The sequence below is a fragment of the Dreissena polymorpha genome, chromosome 7 (genome assembly GCF_020536995.1).
Source record: "Dreissena polymorpha isolate Duluth1 chromosome 7, UMN_Dpol_1.0, whole genome shotgun sequence".
Taxonomy (NCBI): domain Eukaryota; kingdom Metazoa; phylum Mollusca; class Bivalvia; order Myida; family Dreissenidae; genus Dreissena; species Dreissena polymorpha.
The window spans coordinates 51,387,901-51,406,844 of NC_068361.1; positions in this window are offsets into that span (position 1 = coordinate 51,387,901).

The following is an 18,944-nucleotide window of genomic DNA, read 5'->3' on the forward strand; positions in this document are numbered from 1 at the left end:
ATTGACGTAAAATGCTTGAAGGAATAATATTTAAGGTTTAAGAAGGCATTTTCTTTTTGTTTTAAAGGATATCTTTGAAAATTATATTTTTTATGAATTTTTTGGCAACAAGGGGTAACGCATTTTAAAAAAATGTAATTAATTTTCGACAAACAACTGGAGCCGTATTCACCAATGAACGTAAGTCTCAAATCGTAGACTCAGCTCAAGTTTCTGACTCAGACTCAAACTCAGGTTAACAAAACTTAATTCACGAAACATAACGATAAGTTTTAGACTCAGACTCAGTAATATAAGTCTCAAATGCTAAGTCTACAATGTTTAGACTTACGTAATACAATCGCGACGTAACGTTATACGCACGTAAAAAATCAAAATGGCCGCCGCACGAGGCCACTTGCGTTTTAATAATTATTTGAGAGTTGAAAGTGTTTATCGACCGAACGAATCCCTTGGAAATATTTCAGGACTTTGAATTATATAAACGTTTTCGTTTTACAAGACCGGGTATTCTTTTTATGTGTAATCTGTGTAATGAAGAGCTGATCCGGAGTACAATGCGTAGCCTGCCAGTTCCGGTAGCCCTGGCAGTATGTACCTACCTGAGGTACAGGGCCAGCGGCGGCCTGCAGCTCACCGTCGGTGATAGTACTGGCCTGTCACAGGCAACGGATAGCCATGTCTGTGCACAGGTCAGCGACATTCTGTCAGCGAAAGTCCCGGAATTCGTAAAATTTCCAGCTTTTGAAGACGCCGCCCTCGCAAAACGTGAACTTGGTGCCATCGCTGGTACGTGAGTGCAAATGAGATGTATGCTTTTGCTGTTCTTATGCATTATAGACAACTGTCAAATTCATAATTATCCGCGTTTGTTTGTTGTCATAGTGTAAATAATCTCCAAACTTAATCTACGTGAACATGCACTTATTTTATAGATAATACGTGTTGTTTAAATGTAATAACAATTTTTAAAATATCATTAACTATCATAATGAATTTATTTCTTATTAGTAATACCTATTTTAAATCGTAAACAAGATAATAATCTTGACTTACATTTTATTTCCATTACTATAACCGATCTATTTATAGATGTCCCAATTATTATCAGACTATTATCTTACAATATTTGCACACTTTAACCCAATTGCCATGACGCAGTTGGTAGCGCATTGGTTAAAGAAAATAAATTTTGCATTCTAGTCAGTGGTTCGAAATCACAAATAAGGCACATTTTTTTAAACATTGTAAATATAAAGAATACCGATTATTTGGATTATTGTTTCTAGCTCTTTAATGTAATGGGAAGTCATTAATTATTATGCCCCCCCCCCCTTTGCACAGGTATGTCGGTCGGTCGGTCCGTCCACCAGATGGTTTCCGGATGATAACTCAAGAACGCTTAGGCCTAGTTTTATGAAACTTCATAGGTACATTGTTCATGACTGGCAGATGACTCTCCTACTGATTTTCAGGTCACTAGGTCAAAGGTCAAGGTCACAGTGACTCAAAATAGTAAAATGGTTTCCAGATGATAACTCAAGAATGCTTACGCCTAGGATCATGAAACTTCATAGGTACATTGATCATAACTGGCAGATGACCCCTATTGATTTTCAGGTCACTAAGTCAAAGATCAAGGTCACAGTGATAAAAAAAGTATTCACACAATGGCTGCCACTACAACTGACAGCCCATATGGGGGGCATGAAATGTTTTACAAACAGCCCTTGTTTATAATGTTATTGGATACTTATGAATGCTACACAATTTAATTTAAAAAACAAGGCACTATAAATAATTTATCTTCGGTTATTATACACCCCGTTTATAAGTAAAAGGGGTAAACTGGAATCCATGTGAACCTCTGTCCGTCTATCTGTCTATGAATTAATTGAATTGCCATACATTGTATAAAATATATGTGTGAGGCAAATGCTGTATAATATGCATTTATTGACAGAATGGGCATGGTTTCAATGTGCTGTATTCTAAAAATAATAACAACAATCGACAGCTGTAAACATATTTTATTTTCACGTGACCTTTTTAGTTGCATTATCAATAATGATGATATTAAATCAATTGATAATCAATTTAAAACATGTCAGCATATAACATAACTTCTAACTGACTATTGGTAAAACTTCCATTTCATATAACAGACATACAGTCATAAATCACATAACATTTAAACAAAAATCCATGTATTTATTAATATAAGATAAGATAAGATAAGATAATCTTTTATTATAGTGACATGTGTTTACGTACAGGAGATTAACAGACATATATACAATGCATACAAGAACACCCGGCCTAATAGGCCTATAAGTCACCTTAACAACAGTGTAAAATATAACGTGATCATTATTATACAAATAGACAATGAAATATTTGAGCAACATACTTAGTTCAATGAATAAGTTAGCATCTTCTATATAATATATGTATAAGAACATAGCAAGAGTTCAATGATAATATGATATGTACAATTTTATCATAAGTAAGAAGACATATGCCTGAAAAATGTGTAATTCGTAGTTGATACTTAGAAGCCCATTTACATAGTTATATTATTTTAAAGTTTTAACTGACACAACATCATACAACAGATATTGTTACTTATATAAAATACTGCTTCTGATATAAAAAGCATTTACAACAAATTTCGCACACTTTCTTGGATGACATTTAACCAAGAGAACTAATTTATCTTTATTTGATTGACAGGTAGCATATTCTTCAGAGTTCAAAATGTTCCCAAATATAACTGATCTTGTGTTTTCATAAAGAGCACATTCAACAAGAAAATGAGTTTCATCTTCGACCAGTCCACTGTGACACAGCTTACACCGTCTTTGCTCGGGGGCTTCACCCACATACCTTCCGGTTTCGACCCTAAGTGGGAGAATTTCGGTTCTGAATTGCGCAAATAAGGCGCGTTCATTTCTTTTTAAGTTCAGTGTCAGATATTCTTCACAAACAAATTCAGTTTTGAAGGTTCTATATGTTCTTAACTTTGAAACACGTTCATAGTCTCTAGACCAAATTATTGAATAAAACTGAGTCATGCTTTCTTTAGCTAAATCCATTGGAATGGGGCGTTTACGGTTATAATAATCCGTAAGGTTAAGACTAGACATGACCGTTTTAAATTCACTACACCAGTTATTGTTATTTGATGAACTGTAATCCCTTTCAAATGCTCGTTTGGTTAATCTATATTCGTCAAGTTTTACAAGTCTATTCCAAAACCTAATCACTGCAAGCCATCTACGGTAAATGCTCGGTAACCACCCAATTTCACCTAGTAACGCTAATATAGGCGTAAATCTATGTACACCTAAAAAGTACCGTATTGCCCGGTGGTGAACATTTTCTGCTGATTGAAAGTGTTTAAATCCCCAAATGGATGCACAGTAATCCGATATAGGTATCACACACGAATTGTATAGTTTTTCATAGGTTTTAAAGCCAGCTTGTTTCATATTATGGATTTTATTTATAATAGACCCGAGAGCTCTCCCGGCACTTTTTGCGAGCATTTCACAATGAAAGCTATAATCACGCTTTTCGTGCATAACTACACCCAGATACTTATATTTGTCTACAATTTCCAGCACATTTAATCCAATTTTGAATTCAGTATCTGTTCGTTGTGAGCGCCCCTTTCTAAAATGCACGACTTTAGATTTTTCTGTATTAATGAGTACCCTCCATCGTTTACACCAGTCATGCATTTGGTTAAGCATAATCTGAAGATCGGCCTCCGAGTTGGCGATAAGGACTATATCATCGGCGTATAGTAACATCGATACAGAGCTTTCATCGATCTTGACCCCAAGGTCAAGGTTGTTTATTTCCGCTACTAGGTCATTCACGAAGACAGAGAAGAGCGTCGGCGATAAGTTGTCTCCCTGTTTCACGCCCTTGTCACACTGGAACCACTCTGTTAAACGACCATTAACCCGCACGCACGATACTGTTTGGCTATATATACTTTTTATAGAGTTATAGAGTTTTCCGTCAACTCCGTTTAGCAAAAGTTTGTACAAAAGCATCTCACGGTCGATAAAATCAAAACATTTGCGTAGATCTATAAATGCAGCGAATACAGAGTTATTGTCCCTTACAATACTGTCTAATGTGAAAACGTGATCCTCGCATGCGCGGCCGCTTCTGAATCCGTTTTGCTCTTCGGCAAGAAAGTCGTTATCGTCTAGATAATGTGTGAGCCTCTTGTTAATAAGTGAACTGTATAGTTTACTGACACAGGACAATAAGCTTACACCTCTATAGTTCATTGGTAGACGAGCGTCAGTGGTCGAGTCTTTTAAGATTGGACATATTATAGATTTCCGCCAAATAGTTGGTATAATGTTGGTATCCATGACCAATTGGAATAGTTGCTGTAGCACAACAATAATTTCAGGGAATTTCAGAACATCGTAGGGTATCTGATCGATTCCGCAAGCTGACCTTGACTTTGCCGCCATTACGATGTTTGTTATTTCTTCTAGTGTTATGTTACAGTTTAACTGTTCATTCTGCGTATATAGCGGATCTGCCAGATTTAGCTCCAGCAACTGTTTATGAGCTTTGTTACGATCGAAAAATTCTTCGTCAAATTCACTATTATCGGTGGTTTGGTATAAGTTCTCAAAATCCGACCTCCAGCGCTCGAACACCGAACCTTCATCACGACATACACGCCCGTAACTGTCTATTATTTCAATGGGAATGTCTTTATTTTTCCTTGGTCCAAGTTTATTAATTTTATTCCAAAAGTCTCTTGGGTTGTTTGTTGACATGTCTTCAATGTCGAGGGCGATTGCTTCCCGGTACTGCCGTTCCGCTGTTCTCAGTTCCTTGTCAAAAATATTTCTCGCTGTTATGTACTCCCTTCTCTTCGCAATTTTAACCGAACGAACCCCGTTGCACTTGGTATATAGTTTTTCTTTATCGCATAAATCACTCCATAATGCTGACAGGCGTTCTTCCAAAAAGGCTTTTTGTGTTTAAATCTTTTTCTGACGTGTTTTGAATCACAGAATTTCGGAACAGAGTTATTCATTTCAGTACTGATACATTAGCATAGCTTATCGTAAATAAAATCCACCTGATCTTGAGTTTCTCTGCACCTTTCAATACTTGAGATTATATCTAACAACGCAAGACGAGATAACTCACTCTTCATGAAGTCCACGGGAATCCGTTGCAGATTATAACGGGAACCGTTAATCCGTTCATGTTTGTTGTTAGTTTGACCTACATTTTCACCACTCAGTATGTTAAATTCCGTTATAAGTATGTTATGGTCTGGTAACCTTGACCTTTCGCCCAGTAATCCGTGAAGTCCGTGCGCGTCAACAATAGACTGTACCGTTACTGCTTCAAAGGTCTCAAAGAGGTGAAAGTTGTCTTGCGGAATGCACAAATAATCCACCACAGCTCGTCCCTTGCGAGACACTGATGTATAATTGTCCTTGCTCGTATCAAATCTTCCATTGAGGACACAGAACCTTGTATCATTTAAGAATTCAATAAATGCATGCCCATGTTGATTTATAGTTTTGTCAAGCACATTTCTTTGAGGGATCAAATCGGTCTCACTTAATATATCCGATAATGACCCAATTCTCGAATTAAAATCGGCCGCAATGATAATTGTGTCACTTTCACTGTTAATATAGATTTGGGCCAGCAAATGGGAAAAGAAACCTTGGGCGTCGCGACCACGAGTCGAGTTTTCTGGAGGCAGGTAACATGAAAACACTGTGAAATCATAGTTGTTTTGTTTATGTATAAGTTGCACGACTAATATTCCATCGTAAGATTTATCCACAACGTTTATATCGTATTCCGTTATAATCCAGTTTTTAACCAAAAGGCCAACGCCCCCTGACGGTTTCGGTGCGTTTCTATGAATGTTTACCCTGTTGAAACCAAACCACGTATATCCTTTTATATATATCCCATTTTGTTCTCCTAAATGAGTTTCTGACAGCGAGATAATATCCGAATCAAGTGCGATAATAATATTTTCTCTGAGTGCACAGTTTTCACGTGTCCATCCACAAATATTCAAATGAGACACTTTAATTGACCTGTAAGACCGGGGCGCTTCCTAATCTGTGCTATGTGCTGTTTCCATGTTATCCTGGTGTCGTGCACGCTGAATGATACGGCCGCTCGCATTAACTCGGAGCTCTTTCCCTTGCGGAAGCTGGCGAAGCACTGCTCTCGCGTTCATTTCTACGAGTCTTTCAACGCGAGACATGCAGCTTTTCAAGTAAATGTTAGTATACGCCTCGAGATCTTTCAGTACCATTTTGTTTCGCAAGACTAAGATTTTTTCATCTAAGTTCTGAAAGGCGATCTTTACTAGAGCGGGACGATTCGTGAATCTAGTTGGTAGTCTTGTAGCTCCTGTGACCAATACATTATTGGAAACACCAGCGCCCATTGCGTTTATAAGTTCTTCTGCTATTGCTAACAGATTTTCACCTTCATTGTACGGTATCCCACTGGCTGTAATCGTTAGATCCGGGTCATTTAATGTATTGATATTTCTCCGTTGACCGTGACCGATATCATGTGACGTGGATGTACCGTTACGTTGATCCGCCGTGTTCTCAAGTGTATCCATGCGTAATTGTAAAGACTGAATAGTTGTCACGACCTGATCAAGGCGGGAACTATCCCGCGCCATGTCTACCGATAATTCGTCTCTCAAGGCCCGTATTCGTGTATCAATTGCCTCTTTCATTTCTGAGCGTAGTTTATCGAACTTTGAGTCAAACGATTTCCTCATAGAATCTTGGTTCTTTTTATGTCAACGACAGTGTCCATAATAATTTTCAGTTTATCACTATCAGAAACATTCCACATATCGGTATTACTCTCAGCGCCCGATGCATGAGTGGTGGTCGATGATTCATGTGACGCCATTGTTTGACCAGTTTTTGTTGACTTCTTATTTCCTTTCATATCGGGAATTGCGATATTTTCTACAATGCACGTGTCAATACAGGTTTCAATACAGTTTTCACCCGAGTCACTCTCATATAATACTGCAAAAGAATTGCCAACTAGGTCACTTACATCATGTAAATCCGAGGTTACCGCCCCTGACGGGCCTCCTGTCTTTGTCTGCTTTTTGGGGTTCAAATTCAAATCCGATTCACTCCCACTACTGCCTCTACAATTACTATGATTCCTTTTCATGATGTTTATTCCATAATGTTACACATTTCTGCACTTTGTATCCAGTTTTTATGTCAATTTTAATCCAATAAACACACGTTTTATCAATATTTATCAGAGCTTAAAATTTGAACGTAAATTAATATTTAAATTTCTCCCAAAATATCTTAATTTTAAATGATTAACTTTCAGGTTTCCCAAGACTTTGGGATGTATTGATTGCACACACGTGCACATAAAAAAGCCTTATGATCACGTTGAAGACTTCATAGAGCGAAAAAGGTATACCCACAATCAATTTACAGGTATGGCTTAACAAATAATTTTGTGTAATGCTGAAACTTGATTAAATTGTTTTTATATGATACACGTTTATTGTTAACAAAAATAATTTATTAAACAACTACATGTTAATTTTAGCCGGTTGTCATTCGTAAACTAAGAAACATGTCAGCAGTTGTATATCAACTTAAATAGAAAAAAAATATAAAATATTTACATGTATTATTTAGTTAATTTATATAATGTGTTGAAACAATGTTATGCACGTTTCATATTCACAGGCTGTCTGTGATGCACACTACAAAATAACAAGTTTCAATGCCAACTGGCCAGGGCGGACACATGATGCCAGAATCTGGAGAAACTGCGAACTAAAAGATCAGTTTGAAAATGGTAGGTTGCCTAACATTCTACAAATACTAGTGAACACAATTTGTATTTTACAATGTATAAAAATTGTATGTGCATCAATGTATTTAAGCATATATTCAGCCATTGCTCATGCATAGACAAGCAGAAATAATTTTTACATTAACTTTATGATGATCAATAAATACATTTAAATATTCAAATCAAATTCACTACAATAAAATATATGATCTTTGTTTAATAAATTTCTTAAAGGTCAACACGCTGGAATAGTGATCTGCGACAGTGGATATGGCTGCTCAAGGCATCTTATGATCCCATATCTGCGACCAGTCAATGCAGCACAGGAACGGTTTAATCGTTCACTTTGTGGATGCTGAAAAAAGACTTAAAAGTGTAATTTTGATAAATGGACGTATTCTCATGTTATGACATTCAAATGTATATATCAATGCATATCGAATAATCTATTCATTAGCACTTAACTTTGGCATATATAATGCTAGTAATATTTCAAAGTATGCATGATAGTTTTGCATTCTAAATAGTAACATATAAGTTATACAGTGCTTGCTCTCTCAGATGCATAGGTATTGTCATCCCAGTTTTTAGAACTGGTATTCAATCAATGCAAGTTTCATACCTTTAAAGTGTCTTGTTAATACCTGTTATATTAGACAATCTATGCTTTTGAAAAAATAAGAATAAACATTCTGTGATTTTTGCAGTGCATTTACCTCCAATTACAGCTACCATAATATTAAGTTTCAAATTGACAACCTTTTTAGTGGTTAGGATTTGCTACTTACAAATTGAAATACATATTTAAACATATCCAAAACTTACACTCTTTTTGCTTTATGCCTCTACTTGACAGTACATGTGAAATCTGAAAAAACAACGAAAAATTATATTGTCACTTTAAAAATAAAAAAAAAATTAAATCAAGTGATGTTTTCAATGCAATACAATGGTCAACTAATGTTTATATACTATATTTAAGTTAATTTATAATAATCCCAGCGTTAATTTTCAAACAAAATGTTTCATGTAAATTTATTGCATGTTTTTTCCTTTGTTTTGTTTTATATAAGGGTAAAACTCTTTTATTTTGTATATTGTGTTCAATGTGATGTATACCTATGGTTTGCGTGTTCACTGTGATGTTAACATATGGTGTGCATATACATATATATTATAATCTATTTATTTACCATTGTGTTCTTCACTGCTGGCTGTTGTAGCACTCTCATTTCTTTGTTATGCATATGAAGAAGCTGCAAAAACAAAAAAGCAACAATTTATTCAAACAGTTAGCTTTGTAAAACACTTATGCACATACACCTATGCTCATTAATACTATTTTAACACATTACAATTACAAGTTTTGATGAATCTGTAACAACAGTTAATTCAAAGTTTTTTTAAAATGGAAAAATAAGTAATGTTATCAGGGCTTCCCTTGGCTCAAGTCAACAATTATTTTAGCCAAATTCGCCTTTCTATGGCAAAATTCTTTTATGTTTGGCTACTTTATTAGTTTTTATGAAGAAAAAGTTGTAGCCAGATAGAATTTTCTTTAGCCAAATAGGTAAATTTGTAGCCATTGGCTAATTTGGCGAATGGCAGAGTGAGCCCTGTGTTATCATTTGTCGATGAATATAACATTTATTGTAGCATTGTGTGTTATTTGCTGTTTATAAATAAGAACAAGAGGAATGTTTGTATTTAATCGCTGTTGTTGTGTTTTAAACTTGATTTAAAGTACCAACAATTTATAATACAAACAATTTTATTTAAGTGTGTGTATATTATTTAATGCACACATTTATATGCAATAAATGTTATGTATATTTATTGTTAGGTATATGGTGATTTGTTAATGTACCTTTCTGTTCCTGATTGCTCGTTGTTGTTTTTGCCCAAATCGACATCTGTGATGCAACAACTAAAAAAACATATATATGATCAATAAAACAATGTAATCATTTGATAATTATGTTCATTTGTGTTGTTACTTTATGTGTGGCATTTAATGACAATGTACTTTGTTGCAAAAATGTGGATTAATTATTTCAAAGGGTCTTTTACAGTTCAGTGAACATGTAACATAATACGGACTTCATATCACAAACTCAGAAGATATAAAGTGCTGCATACATGTAATAAATGATAAATTATGATAGCCAATGATACATCATTTCAATACAGTCATACACACAGTTATTGTAATACTAGTATATACAATATAAAAAATCTACTTGTTAAAGGCTTTGTAAATAAAATAAAAATAATAATTTTATATTAACAGACACAAAGACTCTCCTGTTCTTATGACCCCTCATTCACAGTCGGAAATTTTAATATTAAAAAAAAATGGTATGTCATGTGTATGAGTGTATAGCAAATTTAAAAGAAGTATTTATTAAACACATTGCATTTTATGTTTACGGTATTACCACCATGGCTGTTGATTAGTTAAATCTAAACGACAAATAGGGTAATAGTTATCGATGTAAACGTGTAGTAAATGTAGAGTTCATTTAGAAATGTGAAGATGGTTTACGGATACGAATAAAAAAAATGGTAACGAATCTAACAGGGTACGAAATGAGAACTTAAATATACCTTCAAAAATGGTACAGTTAACCGTTATAGCACAGAGTTTCTATTGTAATACTTCAATAACAATTCACGTGTGCACATTTTGGACACAGAGGACGTGCAACTGTACTATAAATCATAACATTTGAAACTAAAACAGATTCCCAAATAGCATCCAAAAACCGAAAGTAGCTATAATTTGTTGAGTGGTTATGCCCTTTATTTACATTATGCGGCGTTAGTAAAAAATGACATCGGTAGCAAATCCAATCGAATGCATTAAATCAAATATTAAAAATATAAGGCAGATACTAAAATAGCATACAACTTACAATGATATTCTGCTCGCCACCTCGTCCCATTAACTCAAGAACGCTTAGGCCTAGTATCATGAAGCTTCATAGGTACATTGATCATGACTCGCAGATGAAAATTAATAATGATGAAACTTGACCAGGATGTTTGTCTGGACAATATCTAGGTCAAGTTTGACATTTGGTATCTTTTGTTAAATAAATCAAAGCGGCGCAGTCGGTGGCATTGACAAACACATTGTGGTGAAAGGTCAAGGTCATCCTTTACGGTCTATGGTAAAAAATACAGATTAAATGGAAGTAATAAGCTTTAAAAAGGGAGAAAATTATTCAATATTGAACATAGCCACTTTATATATTTGGCATGCATGTGTATCTCATGGAGCTGCACATTTTGAGTGGTGAATCTACAGTCACAATAGTGGCTTTTAATTATTTGCTACTAAAAATAAAGATTTGTTACAGACAATTATTTTCAAGGGAAGTAATTTATATATATAATTATTAATCTCCTATTATATATATATATATATATATATATATATATATATATATATATATATATATATATATATATATATATATATATATATATATATACAGAGAGAGAGAGAGAGAGAGAGAGAGAGAGAGAGAGAGAGAGATTTATTATTTTGATTATTTATATTATAACCCAAATGATTGATTTGTCAAAGGTTTTTGTTAAAATGATATAATTATAATTTCTTTGATGTTCATTACATACCTGTGGACTTATGAAAAAGAAAAAAAACACTGGTTATGATTTTTTTTATGAAAAAGAAAAAAAAATTCTGGTTATGATCTCTTTTAAACCACAGGCCTTGGTTTCCAGTGATGTCTGACATGGTCATAATTGAGAGACCCTCCCCCTACCCCCCCCCCCGGTTGGATTGACAAAATTCAAGGGAAGTAATAACCTTTAAAGGGAGATGATTTCTATACCTGCCATATGATAAAAAAAAGTTTATTTCAATGCGGCGCAGTAGGGGGCATTGTGTTTCTGACAAACACATCTCTTGTTGGGTCACTAGGTCAAAGGTCAAGGTCACTGTGGCATCTAAAAAAAAAATCTGACAAGCTTTCGCAGCCGAGCGTGGCACCCGTTATACAGTGCTCTTGTCATGAAATTTGGTCAGAACATGTGTTTCCTTGATATGAGAGTTGAGTTCAAAAATTGTTCCGGTCAGTTGAATAACATGGCTGCCGGGAAGGGGGCAGTTTTCTTATATTTATACATAGTAAAAACAGTTTGTGAACACTCTAAAAGTCCTATTTTTGCCCAATCATCATGAAACTTGGTGAAAAGATTGGTTTTATATATATCACATAATTAATGCCATGATTATTGCCCTAAGATTGTCCAAATTTTCATTATATTATACAAAATCCTTGTAAACACTCTAGAGGTCACAATTTTGTTTCAGATTTATGAATCGTGGTCATAATATTTATTTTTTGTAAGCAAAGTTTGATGTTTCGTAAGGAAGGTCAACTCACAATATAAGTCACCAGGTCGATTCTTACAAGAACAAAAACACTACGCCAGAGTTTTGGTTCAATAATGATGAAACTTGACCAGGATGTTCGTCGGGACAATATCTAGGTCAAGTTTGACGTTTGGTAAAGATGGAATGAACCGACTCCTCTCAGGTGAGCGAACTAGGGCCATCTTGGCCCTTTTGTTCTAATTGATATTTTAACTAGTTCCTACATTCAATACAGTCAAATATATGTTAAGTAGTATCTGTACACATTGGTAGATTAAATTTGTACATCAAATATTATTTTTAATTGTTTTTAAAAGATATAGTTCAAATGTTCAAACTAGATTAATTTAGAACCTTAGTCATGTCACGGAGATCTAGAGTCCGTGGTCATGTGGTAATTAAACATTTTTAAATATAACCACTTTTATATGGAGTCCTGACCTGATCTCAAATGCATATCACTTTTCTCTGTCACCCTGGTTATCTCCTATCAAAATGGCAAATTATATGCAGAAAAGATCTTTATACACAATGGTTGAATGAAAAAATGACATCCTTTTCACATGGAAATTTTACTTTGACAGTCATGGAAAAAGAGCCTGCACAACACAGATCAAAAATACTTTTTATTTGTGGATTATTCCATATCTTGAAACTCTATGTGCATAAATACATCAAGTCTTCATGAAATCAGGACAACAAAAATGTTTTTAAAGTCCTTAATTGACCTGGCTATAGTAATCAGATTATTATAAGCTCAATTAGTCTATTTATGTCATATGCTTTGTGTATTGTAAACATACACACAATATTGCAGGTACATGATAGCAATAAATAATTACAAAGCCATCCATACTATAAAGGTCAATGGCAAAGCTTATGAGAAAAAATTGAGTGTAATCACCAATTCCAATCTTTATAAAATTTGGCCACAATATACGTCTCAATGATATCTTGGATCAGTTCGAAAATGGTAACAATTAGTTGAAAAACATGGCTGCCAGGGGGTGGGGCATTTTTCCTTATATTGCTATAGTAAAACATTGTTAACACTCGAGAGGTCACAATTATTGTCCGATCTTAATGAATTTTGGTCACAATATATGTCCCAATAATATCTTGTTATCTCAGGTGAACGAGTTTGGGCCTTCTAGGCACTCTTGTTTGTTTATCTTACCATTTGAAGAAAAGATATCATTGCACAGATGTCTTTTACTTTAAGAATGTGTTATGCTGCATTTCTTATGTGGCTTTTTTGGGGTATATTGTTTAGCACATGTCGGTCAGTCCGTCAGTCAGTCCGTCCACCAGATGGTTTCCGGATAATAACTCAAGAACGCTTAGGCCTAGGATCATGAAACTTCATAGGTAAAATGATCATGACTGGCAGATCAACCCTATTGATTTTCAGGTCACTAGATAAAAGGGTAAGGTCACAGTGACTAGAATGCTTAGGCCTAGGATCATGAAACTACATAGGTACAATGCATTGATCATGACTGGCATATGACCCCTATTGATGTTCATGTCATTAGGTCAAAGGTCAAGGTCACAGTGAGTCAAAACAGTTTAATGATTTCCGGATGATAACTCAATAATGCTTACGTCTAGGATCATGAAACTTCATAGGTACATTGATCATGACTTGCAGATCACCCCTATTGATGTTAAGGTCACTAGGTCAAAGGTCAAGGTCAAAATGACTAAAAACAGTAAAATAGTATCCGGATGATAACTCAAAAATGCTTACGCCTAGGGCCATTAAACTTCATAGGTAAATTGATCATGACTGGTATATAACCCTTATTGATTTTTAGGTCACCTGGTCAAAGGTCAAGGTCACAGTGACTCATAACAGTAAAAAGGTTTCCTGATGATAACTTAAGAATAGTAAGGCCTAGGATTATGAAACTTCATAGGTAAATTGATCATGACTGGCAGATGATCCATATTGATTTTCAGGTCACTAGGTCAAAGGTCAAGGTCACAGTGACAAACAAATGTATTCACACAATGGCTACCACTGGAACTGACAGCCCATATGGGGGCATGCATGTTTTACAAACAGCCCTTGTTTGTTTTATGTTGGTAAATGTTCATTTGGTCAATTCTAGGTTAAATTTGAAAGTAGGTCATATGCGGTCCAAACTAGGTCAACAAACCAAATCACAGAAAAGGTTAGTGAACACTCTAGAGGTCACATTTTCTTCCAGATCTTCATGAAAATTGGACAGAATGTTATCTCGATGAAATAAAGTTTCAGTTTGAAAGTTGGTGGTTTGTCAAAAACTAGGTCATTAAGTCAAAATATAGAAAACTTCCTTTACCTTTCTACAGGTCACATTATCTTCCTGATTTTCATGAAAATTGCTTACAATGTCCATCTTAATCAAACAAAAGCTGAATTTGCAAGTTGGTCATGTGCAGGCTAAAGCTAGGTTACAACTTAGTCAAATCATACACAAGTTTTTGACACTATAGAAGGAGTTTTGGGTGAGTGATACAGGGCTATCTTGTTTTATAACAGCCTGTAGTAAGAAAGGGAAGGTATTTTATTTGTTTCAAAAGTAACATTTTATTGTTATTGGAAGTTACTGAGCAATTATATGATGTCATAGTTTTGGTTATTTTGCTCACTTGTTATGATGTGACAAGGTGAGCTTTTGTTATCACTCTTTGTCTGTTGTATTTTATCCAAAGTTTATTGTGAACACATAAGATATAATTTTACAATGTTTAAATTTGGGTGTCACCTCTTTGCCAGATTCTTATGAAATTAGTCACCTCTATGTCATATTGGGTTTCATTTTCTATCAAAAATTAGGGCACTAGGTCAAATATAAGAAAAGGTCTGTTAATACTTTAGTGGTCACATTATCTCTTTGATCCACTTGGAAATTGGTTAAAACATTATTTTAAATGATTTCAAAGTCAAGCTTGGAAGTAGCATATTCAACATTTAGGTCACAGGGTCTAGTCTCAGTGATTAACAGGTCACGTTCCAAATTGGGTGATGTACTTCCAAGCATTTGATCAATAACTAAAATCATTAAAATTTATGTTAACACTTAAATGTTTTACCTGATCTTCATGGCAGTTGATCAGAATGTTCAAATAAATAAAAGTAGGAACTCGGTAACAAGGCTCAACTAGATCGGATAGACGCAAATAGTTTGTTCATACTCACAATGCCTTTTTTCTAGATCTTCATGAAAAATTAAATAACACCACTAGGTAACAATCAGTTTAATGTGAGCCACATTGTGCTGTTTATGCTATATATGTATAGTATAGATTGTTACAAAACCTTGTTTATCAATAAAAATTAATGAAAAAAAATGGCTTTCTAAAAGTTGTAGTCGTGGATGATATATTCCTCAACGTATAATCTACGACAATCTTTTGAGAATAAAAACAAAATTTGACTATTATTATACCCCAACATACTGTGATTGGGGGCTAGCACAGGAATTCTCAATTATGTTCCTCGAAAAATAATGGGTTAGCATATTGTTGCTGTTTTATCCAGTTGTCTCGACCATTACTCCCAAAAGAATTGTAAGTTCAAATATGAGATATTTAGGTAAATAAATCTCATTGAAGGGAGTGCAGTGTCCAAGAACGAAAATGATTGCACCACAACCATTAACTATTTAACCTGCGGATATATGACAAGCAATAAAAATAACACAATTGGGTGATGTAGATTAACTTAAATGGATGCTTATTTATTTTATGCTTTCCGGTGATTTATACAGATATATCAGTGAAATAAACTGGTATTTCACTGTTTTAAATATTGATATTTTTCGCTGTTTTTCTGCGAAAATCAATATTCCACCCTATCTAACAAATATCCTCTATATATCCATCCTCTTCAAAAGCATCGTCAAACCAGTACTTTCAGTACTTTGATTTTATATGGAAGAGCGCAATGAAATGTAAGTGATTTCAGCCAAGTAAAAATTGGGTCGGTTAAAAACAAAGTGTCATATAATTCAAAAAAGTATCATTTAAGTTATATTTTATATTTATTTTTTATAGGAACACTTTATACAGCAAAAGTACCAAGAAAAAGACAGATTTACCGTTTGTTTGTGAAATAAAAATAAAAATGCAACATGCATCATTCGTATTTTCAGCAGTAAATGACACAATTTAGCCATAACGTTGTTTTAATTTTAAATTGAAAGATGTGCATAAAGATTTCAACATATTTTTTTTTCAACAATAAACATAGCTTATATGCTATATTAAATCAAATTACGTTATAAAGAAATAAACGCGTCGCAAAAAGTATGTGACGCCGGCAGGATTCGAACCTACGCGGGAAGATCCCAAAAGACTTCAAATCCATCGCCTTAACCACTCGGCCACGACAACTTCGCTACAGTGTAAGCTTAAATTAGATACCCATAAGTAAATAGGTAAAAAGGCTCTTCTATCTATGAAGAAATCACGAAATCGTATTTTTCAGATGATATTTGGATCAAAGTCAATATTTATTGTGAAAATAATGTATTTTAAACGAATTACGTAAACATTTCTCAAAAATCGAAGTTTGAAAAAAATGCATCTCTCGGAAATAACCGATTATTGAAGATCGGCAATAATCGTCAAATAAATCGCGAAAATTATTAGGGGTGCGCTACCTTAAGTAAAAAAATGTAATAATTTATACTAGTGTTTGTCTAATGCAATATTTATGTTACTGGTATGTTAAAGCGGGTATATACGATTTTTTATATGTGTTTAATTGTAATATATTGATAAAATATGTTACAATAACACAAAATAGGCAAGAAAAATTATACATTAAAGCCGAATTTCATTAAATGCAGCAAAGACAAATTAGCGCCCCGAGCCGATAATGACGTACATATTTTCCTACAATAACCGAAGCATTCGTCTTTGTATTAGGATCGGAGATAGTGTTCGTGTATCGTATGAATAGATATCGTTGCAGGAATTCAAATAAACCGTTAAACTAAGTTTAGATGCACATCGTACATGTAGGATATACATGCTGGCGAATTCGGCTGTACAGCCGTTTTCAATTTCAGAATTAAATATCTGGCTTATTTCGCATTTTTCGACACATGTTCTTCTTAACTTTTATTTTAATTTATATTGAAATATATATATAATAAGTTTTTTACACAGTGTATATAAATTCATAAATATTTGACAAAATCGTATATACCCGCTTTAATTAAACGTGTAATTACTATTAATCGCTATAAGTGGCATCATAATCATAATTGTTATGGAAATATATTTCCTCACATTAATTTATGCCGGTGGACTGCGGTTGTGTATTCAAACCCAAGAAAGAATCGACGATTGCTGAAGGATTTTTCATTTCAAGATGGTAAGAATAATTAATTGAAGATTTCACCAAGCGCATATTATATCTAGTTATTCGGGTTTTCAATGGACAGCAATAGCTCTGGCTGCCATTATGTTTATCGGTTGCAATTGAATTCAAACACCCGATTGATTGACGATGTTGACCTAATTCTTGATTATTTGCTTTATTCCAGTTGGTTTACGGAGGTTTCGTAACACTGCAGTTTTGTAACACTGAATTTACTGTAGAAAACGGGTAGAGTGTTCATCACAATGGTAATATAAAGGTGTTAATAATACCGGAAAACTTTAGCGCCTTTGATTGACACCTTTCTTCCATGTTAAAACAAAAGTTTTTTGTGCTGTTCTGTTGATGAATTAAATACATTTAAACTCAATAAACGGTATTATAATATTATACTCATATATTTACATTTTACAACAAATTCATTTATTTGCAAACAATATTACACCAAACATAAATATTTACATATAACACATAAAGACATAATCAAATACAACACAATCCCACAATACATTAAAATACATCTGGGCTAGATTGCACTTTACCGGTACACAGTTGTGTACCACTATCGATAAAGCGGTGGTTTTGAGGCAGTAGCCCCCGATACTAATAAAATATATAGGATAAAAAGGATAATTATGTGTTGCGTTATGTGTTTGGTATTAGGTGTTGCGTACCGGTAAAGTGCAATTGCCCCGACAACACTACTCAATAACACTACATACACAGAAATCATTATATATATATATATATATATATATATATATATATATATATATATATATTATGTACACAACAAACAGTACAGTCAGACCTCTGTCTGCTATATGTCTATGTTCCTTTTCAGATGTCTTCGTCGTGGATTGGGTCGTGTGTTGAGTGGGGCCAAAGCCCTGCGATGTGTCTGCATCTCCTCAGTAGTTGTGTGGTGAGGATTTCATCGTCCTCATATTTGTCCCATGTGTCGAATAGTTTTCAGTGGATTTCCTTGAATTTCCTTCTATGCCCACGGGCAAGCGCGTGCTCAGACACTAGTTGGATCCTCAAGACCACTGTCACCGCCTTACCTCGCAGAAAGGGGATGAGCATGTAGAAGCCTAGTTCGACACGCACTGCTTGCGTATTGATTCTTCGATGCCACCCTGAAATCTTTTTGGTCTGTTTTCCCATTTCGTAATTATCATAAATTAATTCTATAATAAAAAAACTTACCATTTTCATATCTGCCATGTTTGTCAAAAAGTTTTGAACATGCATTATTTACATAACTCCCATGTTTATGTA